At 43.2% G+C, this 21,944-nt stretch overlaps 1 pseudogene across 1 annotated transcript in view; it reads left to right on the top strand.

The window, feature by feature from the left end:
• LOC148010814 (putative phosphopantothenoylcysteine decarboxylase pseudogene) overlaps positions 1–18,702 on the top strand; it is a 35,702-nt pseudogene extending 17,000 nt beyond the window's left edge. The window contains exon 2 of the transcript XR_015689518.1: positions 16,094–18,702. The product of XR_015689518.1 is annotated as a putative phosphopantothenoylcysteine decarboxylase pseudogene (transcript). The remainder of the gene's footprint in view (positions 1–16,093) is intronic.
• The last annotated feature ends 3,242 nt before the right edge of the window (positions 18,703–21,944 follow it).

Genomic DNA, 21,944 nt, shown 5'->3' with positions numbered 1-21,944 from the left:
TGCAGGCGGCTGATCTTGCACTTCAAGATGAGTTGGGAGAGTTGCTAGAGGACCGTACGCAGCCTATGGGATTTCACATATTTTGATCTGACAGAGTTGGTTTGTTGAGATTGACAGTGCACGGGCTGACGGAGATCGAGGTTCTCAAGGTGGAGACACATGGATATATTTTCTCTTCACCCATGTATATTTCTGCACTCCTATACAGCATAGTACACTACAAATTTTCTGTGTTTCACTGTCTCCTCTCTCTCTCTCTCTCTCTCTCTCCTCTTTGTGTTTACTCTCTCTTAGTCTTTGTCCTATGCTTCCGTATCGCTGCACTCTGACATGGTATCAGAGCGGTGAAGACGGACAGATTGAGTGCAGAACCTACCTGAAAAGGAGATTTCAGCGCGACACAAGGCTGTGTTTTCAGCATTCGAGGGCGAGCGGGAGAGTTGCGCATTAGAACAAGGTTAGAGTGAGTGTGGGCATGCGGGAAAGGAGTCCAGTCGGTGAATTTGCTGTAGGTTGTTGTTGTTTCATGGGGAGGAAGATTGTGTTTTAGGCCTTCCATTGCAGATTTTACATTTTCATTGCCTTCGGCAGCTAAAGAAGATTTGGAAAGCGGAGGAAAGAGCCCTAGCAAGCTGCGTCTTCACAGTCAGAGGGGATTGCTTTTGCGTTTGTGCAGGCATTGCAGGTGATGATGTCTACATAGACTGACGTGGAGTTCAAGGCAATCATGGAATGGAAGGTGCTTGTCCTACTGGCTCTTCCATTAGATTAGAAGCTTGATGGTGGCAATTACCGTATCTGGCGAGTGATGATGTTGGCCATCTTGGAGTCTTGTGATTTAGAGGAGCTTGTGATGGAGGAGATCAATTGGTCCTTGGTGAGAGATGAGTCCAAACTCTCTTCCAGTGCCCGTGTGGAGTTGACCAAAGCTCAGTCTCATTGGGACAAACTGAATGCCAAAATTCGTTCTTTTCTTTTTTTGCCTTGTACTATAGCCGTGATAGCTCACATTGAGCACTTGATGGTGGCTCGAGAGATATGGCTGGAGCTCGACCAGATGTATAACTAGATGACCCTAATAAAGAGGGTTTCTTTGGAGGTACAGATGCGGACCTTGTCTGTGAATAAGTCTTCTTCGCTTCGAGAACATATCAACAAGCTTCGGCAACTTTGGATGCAGGTTCAAAATGCAAGGAAGCCTATTTCATTCGAAGACATGGTGATCACTTTATTGTCCTAGTTATTGCCACGATTTGGTACCTTTTATTCCGCTCTTATTGCATTAGGGCGGGAGTTGACTCTTCGGTGGGAAGAGTTGGTTCCTATGGTCTTGGATCAAGCGGAACAATTGAAGGGACAAATTGCTTTCAAATTGGAGGCTTTGGTTGGTCCTTCCTCTCAGAAGAAGAGAAAGGACCAAAAGAAGAAGGAGGACAACAAATCCAAGAAGGACAAGGAGAAGGAATCGACTTGCTATATTTATGGTAAGATCGGACATTGGAAGAAGGATTGCCTTGACAAAGACAAGGACACCAAGAAGAAGGACACAAAGGATTCTGGAGCTGTAGCTGCACCCTTATTAGCTGCTTTTCTACACTTAGCGGTCATTGAGGACCCTACACCAAAGACTTGTGATGCTGTGATGACAACTCCCAAGGCTCAAGAGTGGATCGTGGACAGTGGTGCCTCACAACACATGACTCCTTCTCCCATTGGTGTTGCCCATTTGCAATCTTCACGTGGGCAGATTCTCATTGGAGACAACTCTTCTGTGTCTATTGTTGTGTGGGGTGAGATGCAGCCGATTCCAGATGGACGTGGTGGTACCCACACTTTCAAGGTGTTGCATGTGCTAGGCTTGGGGTATCATTTGCTTTCGGTCCATAAGATTTGTGCTCTTGGCCTCTTGGTGGAGTTTGATAGTGATACTGTTCGAGTCCTTGATCGTGGATCGAGAAAGGTTCTCTCTGTAGGGTATGAGGAGAATGACATCTACAAATTGAAGCCTTCTGCAGCTCTTATCTTTCTTCTTCTTACCTCTTAGACACAGTTCGAGCTATGGCATGCTCAGTTTGGCCACCTGAACTATGAGTACCTTCAGCAGGTGTCGCAAGGATCATTTGTTCGAGGTTTGCCGGACATAGTGGTGAGCCATCAGCCATGTGTTTCTTGCATTTGTGGAAAATTGCATCGGGATGCGATTACCAACAAAGCTTCATTGTGGTCTACTTCACCTATGGAGCTTGTATCTACGGATCTTTGTGGCTCGATGAGGACCGAGTCCCTGAAGAGGAGCTTGTACTTCATGTTGATCGTAGATGACTACAACAGGTTGACTTGGGCCTATTTCTTGACATTAAAGTCGTAGGCTTTCTCCCACTTCAAGGATTGGCTTCTCTTTGAGGAGAACCAATCTGGCCAGCGATTGAAGACCTTGCGTTCAGACAAGGGCGGTGAATTTATGTCTAATGAGTTTGCTTGTTTTTGTGTTGATAGGGGCATTCACCAGGAGTTTGGTAACACCAACACTCCTAAAGAGAATGGCATTTTGGAGTGGAAGAACCGAAGTGTGATCGAGATGGCGTGCACCACGATGGAGCACTGATAGGCACCTCAGTTTCTGTGGGCCGAGGTAGTGGCTATCGCAGTTCACATCCTCAATCTATCTTCCACTTCGGCCGTTGACAGGATGAGCCCTTTTGAGGCTTACTTTGGGACTAAGCATGATGTCTCTTCTTTCAGGATCTTTAGGTGTGACGCCTATGTGCACATCCCAAAGACGTAGCGTGACAAGTTTGAGGCGGCTTCCCAATAACAGGTTTTTTTTGGCTACAACTTCCAGTTCCAAGGTTATGGTTTGTTTGATCTTGTCAAGCGGGATGTCTACACGAGCCGAGATGTGCGGTTCATGGAAGTTCTGGCCGCAGAGAGGGGTGAGGAGCACCCCATCCTTGGAGATCAAGGGGAGAGTTGGGCTCCCGAGATAGTTCCTTTGGAGCAAGAGCCTCTTGATGGAGATTCTTCTTTTGATTTAGAGTCTTCCCTTCCACCGGCCACTCCAATGGAGCTTCTGCTGATGGATTTACTTGATTTAATAGATGGAGAGCGACGGGGAGAGATTCAGCCTCCTCCTCATTGGGCCCGTGGTACACTTCGAGATTCAAGGATCGAGGGGGTCCCTGAGGAGTGGGAACCGCAGGATGGACTGCGGAGGTCACGGAGGAACTAGGCACATTCTACGGAGCTTGTTTGCTCTAACTATTGTTTGATGATCTGTGTTATGCAGGATCGAGAGGCCACTTTAGTGACGGAGGCTTTGCAGTCTTAACCATTGGCGGAAGGCTATGGAAGTCACGTTGGAGGCTATTGAGAGGAATGGCACTTGGTACCTTGTGTCTCGTCCCTCTCACAAGAAGGTGATTGGCGTCAAGTGGGTCTTTAAGACCAAGTACCTTAGCGATGGTTCTTTGGATAAGCACAAGGCCCGCCTTGTTGCTAATCAGGTTAAGTCTAGAACCTCATCTCCTACTCCTTCCTCTCCATTTGACCTTGTGGCAGCCATAGCCAACTTGCACCTATCCTGCTTCAAGCCCTTAGATCTCTTCAACTAGAAGCGATCCTGACAAACTTTTTTCTGGAGAAGTGCTGCGCTGCTCTTGGAGCTCCTCCCTGTCATCTCAGAGCTCAACATTAGGCCATTTCAAACTCAGCATTGTGATTTTTCATAGTTGCTGCCTTGTTTGTTTGCCATAGCCTGCAGGACCTACCTGACTTGGAGGGCCGAGATCTCTTCAATAAGGCACATCTCCTAGAGCTTCCTTCTATGAAGATCTTTCCCAGGTCAAGGCGCTCCATCCTATCATAAAAATTGTCAAGATTGATGCACGTTGAGACCAGCTTTGAAAAAAACGTGAATTGTCAAAAAATAAGCCTGCTGCTGTCGTCCGCCCTGCGCGCTTAAATCCAACATTAATCATGACCATCATCATGGGGCTTTGGTAGAGCATGAAGAGAGCTTCATTTTCATAAAAAAAGTTTTCAAAATGATCAAGTGTAGCTCCTGTAATATCAGAAAAACCAGGCTGCCCCCAGAAACCCTAACTGTGACTTCATAGCCATTTTCACCTGAAGCTCAAAAATCTCATCATTTTCTCTATTCTGCTACCTGGAACAATCCACTGTCACTCTGATCTACTGTCCCAGCATCAAATCAAGGAGGAGAATAACCTGGATTCATTGACGGAAGATCAACGACCCCGAGCTAAGAAGATTTGACTTGGATATAAACCAGGATTTTGAGAGCAGATTACAGTGTGTTAAGAGATACAAGTAATGACAATGTGAAAACACACTATGTAAAGACTATGTCCTAGTTTATGTCGAACTCAAATCTTCTTAGTTCGGGGTTGTTGATCCTCCATCAATGAATCCAGGTTTTTCTCCTTCTTGATTTGATGTTGGGTTGAGAATTCTGGAGTTGTTTGATGCTGCTCTAGCTATCTAACATGGGCAAAGACTCTCCAACTGCTCGATTCAAAGGAGTCGGGTTTCACACCTAGCAGACTCGCATCAAACTCATCCTGATGAAGAAGAGCCTCTGGGCCATTACCATTGGAAAAGAAAAGAAGCCTCGTGATGCTGACCTTGTAGTCACTTGGCAAAAGAACGATGATAAGGCTCAGGCCATTATCAAATTGGAGCTAGACGACAGGTATATCCACCATGTGGATAATTGTGAGACTTCACAGGATATATGAAAGAGACTTGATACCTTGTTTGGTGCATAGTCTAAATCATCATAGTATGGTCTCTTGATTGAGTTTTTCAGGCTTGAAATGAAGTCCAACACATCACTTGCCACCCATCTAAATTACATGGAAGGACTCCTAATCCAACTTGCAGAAATCAACATTAAAATGGAAGAAGATGTTTGCATCGGTATTCTAATTAAAAGTTTGCCTCCTGAATATAATAATGTATCAGCATTTCTAATCAACATGCCAAATCCTGAACTCGTTGATAACTAGGCATCACTGTTAGAGGAGGAAAAAAAGCTAAAAACTAAGGAAGAACCAAGCATCTCTAGAGATGAACATGCATTATATGTTGGCAATAGGTACAAATGCAAGAGGGATCAGCTCTTTTGTGACTTCTCCAAAAGGACTGGACACACAGAGAAGTTCTGCCACGCCAGAAAGAGGTCTCAAAAGGCCTATCTAGTTGCAATCAAAGAAGAAGAAGAAAACAGAGCAAAGGAAGAAGAAGAAGAAGAAGACCACTAGGAGAAGGACAAACCTCATCATTCCTTCTATTCAGATAGAATTTTTTAGCTTTGTATTTCCTAGTCCTAGTGCTTCAAACATAAACTTATAAACTCCTCCAATAAGCCTTGTACTAAAGCCTCTGTACACTTTGTGAGGCCCCTGCTACAGCCTCTGGATGACCATCATGGTTGTGGTACCCACACTTAGCTTTTTTTCGCAACAGCCTCTGGTGTTTTGCCATGTTTTTGGTGTGCCCACACTTTGTAGGTGTTGCTTTCACTAAAGCCTCTATACACTTTGTACTTTTGGTTGTGATTGAGGAGGGGTGTTGAGATATTTTGCAATCATACCTATTTCAGTCCCTTTGTAAGGAGCATTGAGGGCTCAAAACTAGAATCCCATATGAGCAGTAGCAGAAAGTGCCACCACTCAATTCCTATAAAGCATTGTCCTTGCACTCTTTTTCTAATGCAATGATAGTACTCTTTTCTTTCCAGTAAAGTGTCTTGTCATTATCAATACACAAGATTGTGTTTATGAGTCAAAGTCTCAAACTTGGAACCTAATTCACTTGTGTGACAATTTGTCTTTATCAGGGTCAATGTCTTCATGAGTTTCTTATTCCTCTTTCAACCTCCATAGCTTCCGCAATTGCCATGCTCTAGATTCCGCATATTCTAATAGATTGGTGTCTTGTAGCCAGTTTTCTTGTAGTCACTGGGCTGGTGCGACTATGGAGACTATAGTCAAGCTTGGTGAGACAAAGATCCCTTGTGTTACTCTTTTGGATCATGGCTTCAAGATTAATGTCATAGTGCGTAGATTATTTGATATTGGTAGATGGTCAGTTGATGTGGATCATGGTTGGCGCATGCATGCGGCCAACAATACTGCAGGAGATTTATATGCTACTTGTTCGAACTTGAAGATTTCTATTGGAGATGTGGATAAGCCTTATCATTTCTTTGTGCAGAATTCTTATTCCTATCCTATTATTTTGGGGCAGCTATTGCTAAGTCTCGGATGGAGACTAAGGTTTGGACAATGGGTCTGCCTATACGTGGATACGAAGCAAGGATGGAAAGAGGGCTGTCCAATTCATGATAGTTTGTGTCAACCATCAGCAGAATAAGGATTCTTTGAGGGATTTTCCTCTTCCAATAGGAGAGCCGGATTTTTGTTAGGTACCACTGTCTTGCGAGACAATGGTGGTATGAGACAGGGAAAGTTCTCTCCTCTTGGTAGTGGCAGTTTTTCCTCATGTGTTTATGGTGTATCTACTGAAAGTACTTTGTGTTTTTAGCATATTTCAGACCTGCCTAGAGCTACCACGCAGTATGTGAAGAGAAAAGAGAAAGAATTGAAGCTTGCAGGTGTTTTAAAAGAAGAAGAGAGGGTAGATGGTCTCTATGATGGGCTATCATGCTCGGATACTATGGAGTATCTTTTAGCATTGCTGAAAACTGAAAATCAAGGGTTGACATATGTTTTCCAGGTTCATTTTCTGGCAATATATTTGCGAAATTACTGATTTCATGCTGCAAGAAAAGTTGGGTACTGAGAATTCTCGGTAAACAGTGTTCTTTACTGAAATATTTCAGCAAAAAGGGTTGGGCCTGTTTATACACAGCAAAATTTGTGTTTACCAGGGTATTTACAACAAGGGCTGAAATTAACAGGTTGTAGCAAAGAAGCCAGAGTAAAGACAAAATATAAGACAATTGACAAGAGGGTTAGACCAGTTGCAGGACCTGCACCATTGAATAGTGACGAGATGATTAGGAGAGCAACTATGCAGGCTCCTTTACGAGATCTTGCAGCAGGTCTTGGAGACAGGTTTTCAACGGAGACACTGAAAGAGATGAAGATTGGAACTAAAGATTTTTTGCTTCTAGCAGAGGTGAGATGTTTTGAAGACATGTTGTGTAGACATGGGAGAGCTTTTACTTTTTTCCAGCACGAGATTGGATGCGTTGATTCTAGGGTTGTGACGCCTATGGTTATTTTTACTATTCCGCATGTCCCTTGGAATCTACTGCCGATTCTTGTGTCTAGAGCTCACTTGCCCAAATTGGTAGAGCTTTTGAATGAGCGGATCAAGATGGGGATTCTAGAACCATCTTCAGCTCTATATTCTAATAGATGGTTCACAAATCCTAAGAAGAATGGAATGCTCAAATTCATATAGGACTTATAGCCAATGAACAGGGTCACTATACGGAATGTTGGCGCAAGACCTATTGTGGATGAGTTTGTAGAGGCTTTTGCTAGACGTGCTATCTATTCACTTGGAGATCTTTATTCTGGCTATGACCAGTTCTAGCTTGCCCTTGAGAGCAGAGATTTGACTACGATGAAGGTACTAATTCGGTTGCTCATATAATGAATGGGATGAATAAGGTCTTACGGGATTTTATTCTTGAGCTTACCATGCCTTTCATTGATGATCTACCTATTAAGGGTTGTTTGGAGAAAGAAAAGGATGAGACTTTAGATGATCATGGATGCAGGTTCCTTGTGGCCGCGTATATTAGAGAGGTTGAGAGGATTCTTTGCAGGCTAGAGGAAGTGAATTTGACCTTGTCAGGGTTGAAGTCTATTTTTGGTGCTAGAGAGGTTTTGATTGTTGGACATGTGTGGTTTTTATGGCAAGAAGTCTTCCCTTGCGAAGGTTGATGCCATAGAGAAGATTGCGGAGACTTGCTCTTCTACTTCGGAGGTTCGCAGGTTTCTTGGAGCTTATGTATTTTATCTTATTTGGATTTCTCATTTTGCTCATATTGCAGATAATCTCTATCAGCTCTTGGGAAAGGGCAACATTTTCTTGGGACACGAGACACACTAAAGTTATGTAGAAATTGAAGAGATTGTTGAGAGTTGCTCTGACTCTTTGGAAAGTAGGTTATGATTGTGGGAGACCTATTGTACTTACTGTTGATACTAGTCCTATCGGCATTGGATGGACTGTTGGTCAAGACGATGGAGATGGGAATAGGTATGCTATTCGGTTTGGGGTAAAAGTCCTAAATGATCGATAGCGTAGGTATCCACAGATTAAAAGGGAGCTCTTAGGAGTTGTCATGACTCTCTAGAATTATAAAGAGTACTTCATTGGTGCTGCTGTGGTGGTCGAGATTGATTGCTTGCCTCTTCTAGGTATAATAACAAGTTATTCTACTCCAGATATTGGCATGGTTAGGTGGATTGGGTACATAAAATCCATGATTCTTGAGTTCAGACATATAGCAGGTAAAGACAAGTAAGTAGTTGATATGCTTTCATGAGCGAGGTATGATGACATGGATTTTTCTTGCATTGATGATGTTGATGATGGGGTTGATCTTTTAGCTATGCATGTTGGTCATATTTGTTATGTATTTGCTTTGGAAAGCTTTGATGAGTCTTTGTATGTCTAGACAGGATGGGTGGATTGATGTGGAGTTCAAGAAGATCACAAGAAAAGCTTATGGTTTTTTCTTGTAGAATGGACTACTTTAGAAGCATCCACGGAAGCGAGAAGGACAACCATTGAGAGTTGTATGTGATAGAGCTTCATAGGTGCGAATCATGAAAGAGTTTCATGAAAGTATTTGGGTTGGACATAGAGCTGTTTAGCTGACCTATGAGAAGATTAGAGAGCTCTACTGGTAGAGAGGCTGTTAGAGATCATCGCTTGACCGGGACTGCACAGTCCAGTCGGACTGCCACGTGGCAGTCGGACTGCCTACAGTCCAGTCGGCTGCATTTAATGCAGTCGACCTGCCCTGTTTTTCGCCCAGATTCTGGCTATAAATAGCGGAGTTCTTCAGCAGTCTCCCGCACTTCTCTGCTCGCAGATTACAGACTGGTGGCACGCGCAGATTCCGTCTTTGTTCGCAGATTTCTGACAGGAGACAGTGCAGACTGCAGCGGACTTCGAGGTGAACAGCAGGTTGCATCGTCGAGGTGGAGACACGCAGTCCAGCGCACTGCGCCCGTGTACATATCTGCATATCTTTGTATACAGCACACTTTATACAGCAGATCTTCATCTTCCACTGTCTCTTTCTCTCTTCTCTCTCTGCATTCTCTCTCTCTCAGTCCTACGCTTCCGCACCGCTGCACTTTGACATGGTATCAGAGCAGTGTTAAAGGACTGACTGAGCGCAGAACCAAGCCGAAGAGGAGTTTCTATCGCGACACAAAGTTGCATTTTCAGCATTTGAGGGCAGGCAGGAGGGCTGTGCCTCGGAACAAGGCTGAAGTGAGCGTGGGCGCGCAGGAAAGGAGTTCAGGTGGTGGATTTGCTGCTGTTTATTGCTGTTTGACGAGGAGAAAGTTTGAGTTTTCAGCTTTCAAGTGCAGGTTTTGCTTTTTCATCGCCTCCGGCGGGTGAAGAAGATTCAGGACGCGGAAGAGCCCTAGCAGGCTGAGTTTTCACAGTCAGAGGGGGCTGCTTTTGCGTTTGTGAAGGCATTACAGGTGAAGACGTCTATAGAGATTGACTTGGAGTTCTAGTCGATGGCGACAACTACCGCATCTGGCGCGTCATGATGTTGGCCATCCTTGAATCCTATGATTTGGCGGAGCTTGTATAGGAGGAGATCGACCGGCCCTCCGTAAGAGATGAGTCCAAACTCTCTTTTGAGGCTCGTGCAGAGTTGGCCAAGGCTCAGTCTCACTGGGACAAACTGAATGCCAGGATTCGTTCATTTCTTTTTCTGTCGTGTACTACAGCCGTGATAGCTCACATCGAGCACTTGACGGTGGCTCGGGAGATATGGCTGGAGCTTGATCAGATGTACAACCGGATGACCCTTATGAAGCGGGTTTCTTTGGAGGTTCAGATTTGGACCTTGTCCGTAAGACTTGTCCGTAAACAAGTCTTCTTTGCTACGGGAGCACATCAACAAGCTAAGACAGCTTCAGATGCAGGTTCAGAATGCGGGGAAGCCGATTTCCTCCGAAGACATGGCGATCACACTCTTGTCCCAGTTGCCGCCACGATTCGGTACATTCTACTCCGTCCTTATTGCTCAGGGGCGGGAGTCTACTCTTCGGTGGGAAGAGTTGGTTCCTATGGTCTTGGACCAAGAGGAACAACTAAAGGGACAGAATGCTTCTAAGTCGAAGGCACTGACAGGTCAAGCCTCTTAGAAGAAGAGGAAGGACCAAAAGAAGAAGAAGGGGGATAACAAGTCAAAGAAGGACAAGGACAAGGACAAAGAATCCACATGTCATATTTGTGGCAAGACTGGCCGTTGGAAGAAGGATTGCCTTGACAAAGACAAGAAGGACACCAACAAGAAGGACACGAAGGATTCTGGAGCGGTGGCTGCACCCTCATCAGCTGCATTTCTTCATCTAGCTGTCATTGAGGACTCTTCACCGAATGCTTCTGATGCTGCGATGACGGCTCCCCAGGCTTGAGAGTGGATCGTTGATAGTGGTGTCTCCCGGCACATGACTCCTTCATTAGATGGTGTTGCCCAGTTGGGACTCTCGCGTGGGCAGATTCTCATTGGAGATAGCTCTTCCGTGTCTATTGCAGGACGGGGTAAGATGCAGCTTATTCGAGATGGACGTGGTGGTACCCATACCTCAGAGGTCTTGCATGTACCAGGTTTAGGGTATCATCTCGTGTCAGTTCATAAGATTTGCTCCCTTGGACTTTTGGTGGCGTTTGACAGTAACTCGGTGCGAGTCCTTGATCGTGGGTCAAGGAAGGTTCTATCATCCGGATATGAGGAGAACGGCATCTATAAATTGAAGTCTTCCACCGCCCTCTCTACTCTTCTTTTTCCCTCTCAGACACAGTCAGAGTTATGGCATGCTCGGTTTGGTCACCTCAACTATGATTATCTTCGGAGGGTGTTACGTGGACAGCTTGTTCGAGGGTTGCCGGATATAGTGGTGAGCCAGCAGCCATGCGTCTCCTGCATTCGTGGAAAGCAGCATAGGGATGCCATTCCCCACATAGCTTCGCGGCGGTCTACTTCACTGATGGAGCTTTTATCTACGGATCTAAGTGGCCCTATGAGGAACGAGTCCTTGCGTGAGAGCTCGTATTTCATGCTGATCGTAGATGACTACAGCAGGATGACATAGGCCTATTTCTTAGCATTGAAGTCAGAAGCTTTCTCCCACTTCAAGGATTGGCTTCTCTTTGAGGAGAACCGATCAGGCCGGAAATTGAAGACCTTGCAATTCGACAAGGGTGGTGAATTTGTTTCTAATGAGTTTGCTCGTTTTTGTGCAGATAAAGGTATTCACCAGGAGTTTGCTAATACCAACACTCCTTAAGAAAATGGCATTCTTGAACGGAAAAACCGCTGTGTGATTGAGATGACGCGCACCATGATGGAGCACCGACAGACCCCTTAGGTTTTGTGGGCCGAGGCTATGGCTACTGCAGTCCACATTCTTAATCGATCCCCCACTTCGGCCATTGATGGGATGACACCTTTTGAGGCTTACTTTGGGACTAAGCCTGATGTTTCTTACTTCAGGGTCTTTGGGTGTGATGCCTATGTTCACATTCCTAAGGCTCACTGTGATAAATTTGAAGCAGCTTCCCGAAGACAGGTATTTGTTGGCTACAGCTCCCAGTCCCACGGCTATCGATTGTATGATCCCGTCAAGCGGGATGTGTACACTAGTCGAGATGTGCGGTTTGTGGAGGTTCCGGCCCTATCAACGGGTGAGGAGCATCCCGTTCTTGGTGATTCAGGGGAGAGTTGGGCTCCTGCTACAGTTCCATTGGAGCCCGTGCCTTTTGATTATGATTTAGTTTCTGACACAGAGTCTACTGTTCCACCAATCACCCCTGAGGAGTTACCACCGGTGGATATTCCAGAGTCTTCAGCTGATGGAGAGAGACGAGGGGAGGTTCGGTCTCCTCCTCGATGGGCCCGTGATACACTCCGTGATTCTGGGATCGAGGGGGTTCCTGAGGAGTGGGGACCGCAGGATGGTCCGCGGCGGTCACTGAGGCACCAGGCACATTCTACGGAGCTTGTTTGCTCTAACTATTGTTTGATGACCTGTGTTATGCAGGATCGAGAGCCCACCTCCGTGAAGGAGGCTTTACAGTCCGCACCATGGAAGAAAGCTATGGAAGCCGAGTTGGAGGCTATTGAGAGGAATGGCACTTGGTCACTCGTGCCCCGCCCCCTGAATAAGAAGGTGATTGGCGTCAAATGGGTCTTCAAGACCAAATACCTTAGCGATGGTTCTTTGGATAAGCACAAGGCTCGCCTTGTTGCTAAAGGTTTTGCACAGCGCCCAGGGATTGATTGTCATGATACTTTTGCCCCCACTGCTCGTATGGCGACCATTAGAGCTGTTCTTGCCTTGGCTGGCCATAGGAGATGGCCTGTTTACCAGTTGGATGTGAAGTTGGCCTTCCTCAATGGTGATTTGAAGGAGGAGATCTATGTTGAGCAGCCTCCTGGTTTTGGATCTTCAGATGGGAAAGTCTATAGGTTGAAGAAGGCCTTTTATGGCCTCAAGCAGGCTTCGCGTGCATGGAACGAGAAGATTGATTCGTTCCTTTAGTCTCAGTTGGGATATCGGCGTTCTAAGGCCGATCCGCAGCTTTATGTTCACACTTCCGAGGATGGTTGTGTGCTTTTTGTGTTATACGTTGATGATTTGATTGTCACAGGTGATCATGCACAGCAGGTCCAAGAGATGAAGTCAGCTTTACATCGGACGTTTGAGATGACGGACTTGGGTCTACTCCATTTCTTTTTGGGCCATGAGATTTATCAGTCTCAGAGGGGGATCTTCATCTCTTAGCAGAGATATGTACAGGAGCTCTTGGTTTCTTTTGCGATGGAGGATTGTCGGCCCCTTTCTACTCCTATGGATCCGAATTGGAAGGCCACTTCCCATTCAGCTTCTCCTATGGCGGATGCTTCCCGCTATCGTCAGTTGATTGGATCATTGATTTGGCTTCTCAACACTCGTGTTGATCTTTGTTTTGCTGTTGGGCTCTTGGCAGGGTTTATGAGTGAACCTCAGACGGTGCATTGACAGGCTGCTTAGAGGATACTTCAGTATTTGAGGGGGACGTTTGATTTAGGGATTCATTATCCTGCAGGGACAGATGGTTCAGATCTTGTACTTGCAGGTTGGAGTGACTCGGATTGGGCCGGTGATGTGGACCACAGGCGGTCTACTACAGGTTACTGTTTTACCTTGGGTACAGGTGTTATCTCATGGAGTAGCAAGAAGCAGCCCACGGTAGCCCTTTCGTCTACTGAGGTGGAGTATCGGGCCGCGTCTTCCGCCACATGTGAGGTTGTGTGGCTTCGGAGATTATTGGAGGAGCTTGGGTGTCCCCAGACTCGTCCTACTTTGTTGCAATGTGACAATGAGAGTTGCATTGCCTTGGTACGGAATCGTGTTTTTCATGCCCGGACGAAGCACATAGAGATCCAGTACCACTTCATTTGAGAGAAGCTTCTGGATGAGACCATCACTATGGAGTACTGCAAGACGGAGGACAATCTTGCAGATTTGTTTATGAAGGCACTTCCCCAGGCTCTACTTTGGAGACATTCCAGATCCCTCAGGCTTTTGCCCCGCCCAGGCTCTGAGAGGGGGTGTTAGAGATCATCGCCTGACCGGGACTGCACAGTCCAGTGGGACTGTACAGTCGGACTGCCACATGGCAGTCCGATTGCCTGCAGTCCAGTCGACCTGCCCTATTTTTCGCCCAGATTCTGGCTATAAATAGCCGAGTTCTTCAGCAGTCTCCCACACTTCTCTGCTCGCAGATTACAGACTGGTGGCACGTGCAGATTCCATCTTTGTTCGCAGATTTCTAACAGGAGATAGTGCAGACTGCAGCGGACTTCGAGGTGAACAGCAGGTTGCATCGTCGAGGTGGAGACACGCAGTCCAGCGCACTGCGCCCGTGTACATATCTGCATATCTTTGTATACAGCACACTTTATACAGCAGATCTTCATCTTCCACTGTCTCTTTCTCTCTCCTCTCTCTGCATTCTCTCTCTCTCTCAGTCCTATGCTTCCGCACTGCTGCACTCTGACAGAGGCATGTACAGAGATATCTCACAGTTTGTTGAGATATGCATTGATTGTCAGTTGTTTTCTTCAGTGAGGCATAGAGATGAGCTTCATCCTACTTATCCCCATGTATTCACTACAAGTGGGTTCTTGTTTTGATTAATATACTTGTTGGATTGTGGCAAATGCGTTACATTGTTTTGCCATGAGAAGATCTCACAAATAGAGTGGAAGGAAGAGCATTGAGGACGAAGACTACAGTGGTTTGTATGTTTCTGTTGGAGGATGTTATTTGCGGGTATGGATGCATTGGGAAAATTACTGCAGATAGAGGCGAGTTGGATGCTGACGAGGCTAGGAAGTTTTTATCTTGCCTTGGTATTAAACTTGCTTTGACTTCAGTTTATAATCCAGAAGGCAACGGAAAGAGTGAAAGAGGCCATCCGTTGATTGTGAAAGCCTTGGCCAAAGCATGCAGTGGGCGGCGGGTCAGAGAGTGGCCTAGGTTGTTGCCTTATGCCTTATGGGCTTATCACACTACTCACAGTGTGACTACAGGATATATGCCAGTTGAGTTGATGTATGGATAGAAACCAGTCATGCCTATAGAGACTTATACACTCACTTGGAGTGCTTTACCGTGGCAGCAAGTTGAGATGACTAGAGAGGATATTTTGGCTCTTTCTATTTGTTAGTTGGAGAGGAGATCTGAAGATATTGAGAGAGTTGTTCAAAAGCTAAAAGAGGCTAGAATTTGCAACAAAGACCGATTGGATAGCAGACACAGATTGAGATCTAGAGAGATTGAGGAGGGAGATTGGGCGTTGGTCTATGACAGTAGTCTAGACAACTCGTATAGTGCTATCCGCAAGGTTTCGAGACGATGGTTTGGGCCTTATTTGGTGCAGCAAGTCCATGACAATGCTACGTATTCCTTAGCAGAACTTGATGGTACGGCCTTGCGGATTTTGATTGCAGGGAAGAGAATCAAATTGTAGACTCAAATTTGGTAGGTATTGGTGCAAAAGAAATAGGTTAGGCTATTGAAAATCAAGGGAATTAGTGAAAAAAAAAAAGGGTTAGGTCATTGAAAACCAAGGGAATATAGCTAGAAAATTGGGATAGAGAATATTTGGATAAACTTAATGAGATATGCAAGTCTACCATTATACTATCTATGTCTAAGCAAATATATTTCAATGTTATTCAAGGTGGCACTTATGATTATAGAAGAAGATATGTGGTATTCATGACAAGGAGAGTGATGCCTCACAGTTGTGTTTGTTGAAGAAGTCAAGAGAAGAGATGATGTAGCCTATACAGTAGTTGAGGAGTTGGATGATGAAGTTTATGATGGATTTGAGTCAGGAGATGATGTAGATGAGGATTTGGATATTGCAGATGATGATGAGATTGTGTTGACCGTCGAGTTCGACGGTGACGAGGATGGGTAGCTATGGCCCACCATCCGGAGAGGATGTGCAGGTTTGGAGGGGGCGGATGTCGTGATGCTGCACGTCCACCACTGCGAACGTGAGGGTGGAGTTTTTTGCTAGGATTTTGATCTCATCAGTTAGCGTCATTAGGAATTTGTTTTACATTGTGTGTGTCTTTTTGTTTGCATTTTGCATGACGCAGGAGCACATGTAGATAGGCTAGGCACATTTTCTTCAGTGCATTCATAAATTTTTGTATGGAAGCATCGTTTGATTGATTGCATTGCATGGATTTCAATTTGCAAACCATATGAATGATTGGGCACGAAATTCTCTTCCAAAGCATATTCTTGATAGGGCACATTGTATGGAAAAACAGGTTCATATGAAGGGAATATCCGTTTTGAAGACTCAAGGATCGAAGGAAAAGGTCGTAAGTTTTACATCGTCAGTGAATATTCTTTGAAGAAAAGACGGGCGTTCTCTTCTTGAACTTCCAGCAGCTTCAGTCCATCATATTGCATGGAAACCCAGCCCTCACAAGTCTTCAAAGTCTTCACATGGTCATAAATGCTGCCTTAACACATGTGCCGAGATGGAAATTGCTACAAAAGCATTATCAGCCTCAATGTCAGTTTCTGCAAGTTGTCAATGGCCTAGACTTATTCTAGCAGCAAGTGGTAGTGTTGCTGCCATAAAGTTTTGAATTCTTGCTGAGAGGTTCTCTGATTGGGCAAAAGTGAAAGCTGTCACATCTAAATCTGCTCTGCATTTCATTGATAAAGTTTCTCTACCAACAACAGTAAGGCTGTATAGAGATGAGGATGAATGGTCCAGTTGGAGCAAGATAGGTGATGACGTGCTCCATATTGAGTTACGAAAGTGGGCAGATGCAATGGTGATTGCACCTCTTTCAGCAAACACGCTTGCAAAGCTAGCAGGTGGGCTTTGTGATAATCTTCTGACATGCATTATTTGGGCATGGGATTTCTCAAAGCCGGTGTTTGTAGCTCCAGGAATGAATACTTTTATGTGGGACAACCCATTCACACAAAAGGCAATCAAAGAGTTGGGGTTTGTTATTATACCACCAATACCTAAAAAGCTAGCTTGTAGAGATTATGGCAATGGAGTAATGGCAGAACCATCTATTATAGATTCAACTCTTAAGGCTTTCAATGTATAACAAAAAGATCTCAAGTGAAGCCCATGGTTTTGGACTCAGTATAGAGGCCAACTATCCTGGTTTGGTGCTTTTCTTCTTTGAGAATATGTTTTGTCACGTGTGAAACGTTTTTCAGCACCTCCAAGTTGAATGGAATGGATGCCTGCTATGGAAAAGATTTCTATGCCTGCTCCCACCAACCCTGTCAGTCTTCACTGTGCAAATGACCAGTCGCTGAACTTCAACTTTCTGTTCTCAGCTGCTAAACATGAAACTCCCGCAAAGACGGAATCTTCAGCATTCTTATTGTTTGGTAGTTCAATGCAGTCAATTTCTCACGCGGTCATGATGAGTATGTCTGATTCGGATGATGATTTTGGCGAATTCAAATCCGTACCACCTGACGAGTCTCATGCCAACGTACTCCCAGTTGCTCTTTCCAACTCACCAGATTTCTGCAGCAGACAGGGATATCAAGCATACGATGATATGTTTGATTTCTTTTCATCAAAACCACACCTGCCTGTTGGTAAATCCATGAGTGAGGGCTTTGAGGATCCTTTGGGCAGTTTGACTTTCTCAAACTGGAATTCCTTGGTGCACTCAGAAAAGCTTGAAGGTGTCACGGATTCAGTGCCACCTACTCTGAAGCCACAATAATGCAGTTCTGATGATGATTGGGGGGAATTTGTGGAGTATTTAAGATCAGCACATACGGAACCATTTGATTGGTTTGAGCATTCAGGTGAGTCAGTATGATCTGTGAATGATGGAGTTTCAAGTGCTTTGTTGGAGTAACAGGCTTGGAAGCTGTAAGTATATCATAAAATGCGCACACTAGCACAGGCTTCGCAGGTTTTGAAAGAAAATGGTTTTAGGCTTCTTGACAGACCTGATTCTATAGGTAAAGAAGGCTCCATGGGGGTGCTTGGAAAGAGGTTTGATGAACAAGAGCTCAAGAGTCTGAGTAATGGTGTTACAGCATCACCTAGTGGGTTAGCACTTCAACGCACATTTTTGGGACATTGGATGAGTTATCACATTAGCCATTCTGCTGTTGAGAAAATCTCTACTCCTATTCCATTGTCACTATTTGGTGAGGCAGAGGTGGAAACTGAGAAGTCTCAGGTAGATCTTGGAGGCACGGGAAATTGTTGTGGAATTCGTCATCCAAAGATAGGAAATGAGGTGCTGATTGGCTCTTGATCATGGCTTAATCATGGGTCATGATCGCAAGATGGCAGTTCAGCGTTTACACGTTTTTAAAGCATAAGCTTTAAAAACATAACCTTAATGGTTTTTTAAAGCTAAATGCTTTAGGCTTTTTTGAGTAAAGAAAAGCACAAACGTGAAGATGTAGGAGAGAGAACTATAAAAGGGAGACACTATGAGAGCCTTAGGGGCCATCAAATTCAAGAGAGAGGCTTGAGTCGAGGTTTAAGCTCCTTGCCTTTTTGAAGCTTTGCCATCAAATTGGAGAGAGAGGCTTGAGGTTGAGCTTTGTATCCCTCGCCTACTTTGAAGATAGTCATCAAGTTTTATGGAGTGGCTTTTGAATCGAGCTATGAGCTCCTTGCCCTCATCGAAGTTCTCGTCATCAAATTCTACGAGTGGATGGGGTTCAAGCTTGGTTCTCCTTGCCTTCCTTAAAGATCTTTCCATAAATCATGACATTCCACCTTTTCTTCTCTCTCAGATTGAGATTGAGAGAACGACCTTGTCTTCTAATTGGCCAGTGAACCTTTACTCGCTTAAAAGAGAAATTCCATCTGGAGCCGTTCTGATGTCTTTTAATCATATCCGAGAATCTTTTGATCTTGTATCTTGGCTATATCTTTAATTAAATAATTTGTTTTCTCATTCGTCTTAAATCTAAAGTTATTATGGATAATTATTTTATGTTGAGTTCTTCCATCGCAAAACATCCTTGCGGTGAGCGAGTTTTACGAACCCCCGCGCGAGTTTTATACAACGCAGGTCGGAGTAGCCTGTGTGACAGAGGAGTGATGCCAAATGATTGAGAAGCTATGCTGCAAAAACGTAGGTCCTAGTCGCCTTTGTGATAGAGGAATGATGAAATCATTGATGCTAGGTGGTGTAGATTGCTGCGAGAGGCTAGGATGTTAATACCAAGTTGGAGATGATGATGCCAAGCAAGGAGAAGACCTTGAGATTGAAAAATGCAGCTGAAGGTGGAGCTTGAAGGAGAGGGGTATTGATGCCAAGGAAATGATGGTGATTCTAGGTGGAAGCTATAAATGCAGGGTCTAATGAAGGAATACGTTACTTGAAGTAGAAAAAGAAGGGTGAAGTCAGACATGAGTTACGAATTGCAATGTTCTCATGAAGGTGTGCGAGGGTAGTGGAAGGGGTTTGGCAAAGAAGGGAAGTGGTGGTGTTGAAGGTGGTGAAGAATGACTGAAGAGAGGTATAGAATGAATGAAGTGATCGTCTATTTATAGGTATAAGCTATCTAGGGTGGGGAAGTACAATGTAGGCATCCATTGAAACAGTGGCCAAAATGTGGACACTAGCTCTTTTTAGGGTTGAGTGCTAAATCATAAATGAAGTGTGTGAATTGAAGAAGTGTCTTAACATGCTCTTCTCACATTGTGGGCACTTGGAATTCTCATTTTTCTCATCTTTCTTGTCCTTTTGCTTTGTGCCCTTAGCATGTACCTTTTTTTTCTTTCCTCCACCTGTGAAGCCCTAAGAGAGACACTAAGAAAATAAGATTTCTACTGCAAGAAAATCTATCTTGTATCATTAAGAACCATCTCTTTCATCTTTTATATAATTGCAACAAAGAAAACAATACTACTAGCAAAAAATCTTCACGTAGCATCATAGAAACAAAATTTCCACGGTTTTTATTTTCAATAAAATTGATCATCCTCTTCATATTCTTCATAGAATTTATTAATAGACTAAGAGAATATAAGAGAAACACTACTTTGAATGAAAAAATATCACATATGATTCATCTTCATTGTCTACATAGTTCATAGAATTTATTAATAGACCAAGAAAATCTATCTTGTATCATTAAGAACCATCTCTTTCATCTTTTATATAATTGCAACAAAGAAAACAATACTACTAGCAAAAAATCTTCACGCAGCATCATAGAAACAAAATTTTCACGGTTTTTATTTTCAATAAAATTGAACATCCTCTTCATATTCTTCATAGAATTTATTAATAGACCAAGAGAATATAATAGAAACACTACTTTGAATGGAAAAATATCACATATGATTCATCTTCATTGTCTACATAGTTCTCTTAGAGTCTCATAGATAGATGCATTGTTTTGCATAGAATTGGTTATCTCTAACTCTTTTTCTCTCCCAATCAATAATACATCATCTCCTTACTACAATACTCAATAATCACTCATCATAATCTTTCTTTGGTCGTGGATGCTCTTTTCAAAATGTGTGTTTGATATGAAAGGTCACCAAAGTCACTACAGTGACTCTTTATAGCTCACCATTGTCACTTCACTCTATTCTTCTCTTGAGTTTTTAATAGCTACTTCTTTCACTTTCTTGAGCTCTTTTGAGCTTTTATTTACCTCTTTTCAAGGCTAAAAAGCATTTTCAAAATCACACATACATTCCACAGAATACTTATAGAAGATTTATAGATTTGAATAAAATAGAACAGAAATATCACAGAGCAGGGACAGAGGCTCTATAGAAGCTCAACAGAAGGTTACATAAGATTTCACAGGTCAACAAAAAGTATCAAAACCAACTTTCATCAATAATCAATCTATGCTTCATACAAAAGAAAAATACAACAAAACAAAAGCTAAACATAATTAATCAGAACCTTGACAGAACCTATCAGAACATCACAGTTTTATATTTCTATTGAGAATGATCACGAGCTTTTAAAATATAATAAATATATATAAAACACTTTCAAATACTTTTAAAATAACTAATCATAACTCAAAATTCATTAAAAATCAATCATTCAAGCTTAAAAAATAATAAAAAGTAACAAAAAAATCGAGTCAATTCAATATTCGACATATCCCCACACTTAAAAAGAGAAACGTTCTCGTGACTTAAGAAAAAGGGAATACAAGTTCATTTAAGAGCTCATATCGTTGATTTTCAATATCAATCTTCACGAAAGCTCAATCCAATCATGATTCCAATTTATAACTTGTATCTCTGATAAATAATACAACGAAAGTAAAATCCTTTATCCATTAATACTTCTTAAAATAAAATAAAAAAATTGGTAAAGGATATAAGATATTCTATCAATTCATCCATCAATCATCTTTGCGATCAGGTTTATCTTCATCTTCAACTTCACTTAAGAGAAAAATAATACGTACACATACATTGACTCTTGACACTTGACAAGTAGTCTGAATGACACGTGCTCCAAAAAACGGAGAGCAAATGAAAAAATTTTCATTAAGAAAAAAAGATGATACAATCATAAAAACCCTCTTTTGCTAAGTAGGATGAAAATGTTTATTCTTAAATTGCATACTCAGTTTAAGACATTCCAAGGCTTTGTTCTCATCTACAAAGTACCGAGGTACATTTTGGAGGAACTGGAGAACACATCCTTTGTAGTAAGATGATAAACTTGGTGGGAAAGGCCTGTGCAAAGTAATATAGTACATCCATTTGAGAAGGAACTACATCCACATTTGGATCTATGATTAGCTATGGGGGATACTCTTTCGAGTTTTTAAATGAGATTGATGATGTATGAAGGTAAGATACTAGCAAAAATAAGTTGCAAGACGAATAGTGGTATCCTTAGAAGTAACATATACTTTGGTAAAATAAAGATAAGAATTTGAACATGCCAGAGTTGTATTCTAGAACCCTAGAATAAAAGGCCATCGATCATGTAAGAATCATGTAGTTTCCATTATCGTCGACGAAAAATGTCATTGTCATAGTCAAGTATATCCAGCACTGTCTGGAAGAAGGAAGGTTAATAGAATCAGATGGAGAGGACAATGGAATAAGAGGAGAAGATTGTAATGGAGGATAAGATAAGTCATAAAATGAGAGTAAATAAAGTG

The sequence above is a fragment of the Lygodium microphyllum genome, chromosome 29 (assembly GCF_053477565.2).
Source record: "Lygodium microphyllum isolate KBCC chromosome 29, Lygodium_microphyllum_v1.1.10, whole genome shotgun sequence".
Taxonomy (NCBI): Eukaryota; Viridiplantae; Streptophyta; class Polypodiopsida; order Schizaeales; family Lygodiaceae; genus Lygodium; species Lygodium microphyllum.
The sequence above is the reverse complement of the archived record's forward strand: the minus strand, read 5'-3'. Positions and strand labels throughout refer to the sequence as shown.